Source organism: Trichechus manatus, unplaced genomic scaffold (assembly GCF_000243295.1).
Source record: "Trichechus manatus latirostris isolate Lorelei unplaced genomic scaffold, TriManLat1.0 scaffold00057, whole genome shotgun sequence".
In the NCBI taxonomy this organism is placed as follows: Eukaryota; Metazoa; Chordata; class Mammalia; order Sirenia; family Trichechidae; genus Trichechus; species Trichechus manatus.
Window position 1 is genome coordinate 10,001,341 of NW_004443993.1, and position 1,938 is coordinate 10,003,278.

Sequence of the window (1,938 nt, forward strand, 5' to 3'; positions counted from 1 at the left end):
TTGCAGCAGTTGCCCTCGGCCTTGCTCAGAGACAAGGGTCACGGGTGCCCGGGTCCCAGCCTGGCCCTGGGTGGTGGGGCTCTGCCGTCCTGGCGTGTCCAACTGCCCCCACCTCTACTGACGCCCCCAGGGCTCTGCGTCAGCGGGGTTGGGGCTGGGTGCTGGGGGGAGGGGGCAGCAGCATGGGCCCTGGAATAAGTGAGGGGCTCAGATGAAGACGAGGGGGCCCAGAGCCCCTACAGAGCCTCAAGGGCAACTCACAGTGGGGACACACTGCCCCAGCCACCCTGCCATATGCCTGCTCTGACCTTGTAGAGAGATGAGGGCCGGACTCCTAGCAACCCCATGTGACAGTAGAGCTGCCCCGTGGGGTCTTCTAGGCTGCAATCTTTACGGGAGCAGATCACCAAGGCTTTCTCCCAGAGCCGCTGAGTAGGTTTGAACTGCCAACCTTCCGGATGGCAGCCGAGCACTTAACCGTTTTGCCACTGGGGCTCCTTGAGAGGGGAGGGGTCTGATAACAGACTTCGGTTCTGGAACTTTCACCAGACCCACAGCGCCATCAGCCTGCAGCCGAGAGTGGGCGCTGAAGGGGCACCCTATGCACCCACCCGCCCCATTTGTCCAGCAGAGCCCCACCCCCGCCCACCACCCGCGGCACCAGGTGGGGAATGAAGACACGTCCAAAGCCGGGGCCGTAACTCCACGGTGGGTGCTTGAGAGCCTTTCATTCACAGGGGCCCGAGGCAGGGAGGGGGCAGGATACATCATACTGTCCCGAATCTGTGGGGCCGGGGGAACAGGGGTGTTTTTTTTTCACGTGGTAAGACACAATCTTTGTGGGGACAATGTGCATCTCCGTTTGCCGTCAGGTGGCCGACTGGCCGCCCGCCCCTTAAGTCCACGCGGGGGCGGGGAGAGCTTCGGGGTGGGGTGACCCTGCCTTCTCCCCTTTGCAGCACGAGCAGCACTTCTCAGCCACAGGGACACGCGTCGGTGCCCCGCCCGCCCGGCGGCCTGGTGCATGCACGGGGGACCTGCTGCGGTGACCCCCAGGCTCCCCACCCACCCACTCAGGGCTCACCGCCCCTCCCCCTACAGCTTTACCCTCGCTCCGGCTTTCTGAAATCCTTCTGTCTGGTCTGGCAACTGGTAGAACATTCTTTTTAAAAAACGTTTATTTTTCATACAAGCACATTCTCCCTTCCATCGCTCGAGGGACAGCTGGGCGGAGGGCTCGCTAATGCGGAGGGGCGTGGGGGCAGGGAGCCGCGGTCCTCCTGTGATGTCGGAGGATGCCCACCTACACCTGGAGAGGCCAACTCCCTTCACGTGGAAGCCCTCCCTCTCTCCCTCCGTCTCTCAGACACACGTCCACACATCACAAAGGGACGCTGGGTTAGAGGGAGCCGCCCACAGTGGACACAGGAGCTGAGGATGCCTGGGCCGTGGACCGGCGTGGCTTCATCCGGGAATGGACAGAAGGACTGGGCCCCACGGCCGCCCCATGCCCCAGGTCTCACCCCACCAGCCACGCAACTCCTGCTCCAGAAGCACCCACACTCGTGGCTGAGCCATGCACACTCTGGGGGGCCCTTGGCCCAGTGGTCTCTCAGAAGCACCTCAGGGCACTGGGAACACTTCACCATGAAGGAGACGCTCGTGTCCGAGGCCTCTGCTGTAGGGGAAGAAGCAAAGACCGATCAAACGGGAAGAGAAAGTGTTTATTTTGCAAAGGCGTGAGCAATGGGACGGAGGCTGCTGGCCGAGCACACGCGGCTGCCCACCGACGTGGCCGGTGGTCTCCTCTGACCAGGTAGGGGGGACGCGCCGGCACAGTGGCGGGCGAAGGAAAGTCTGCAGGTCGGGGCGGCCGGAGCGAGACCACGTGGGCGCCGGGGCCCGGGCCGGGGATCGTGTTCTGCCAGCCCGCCCGCC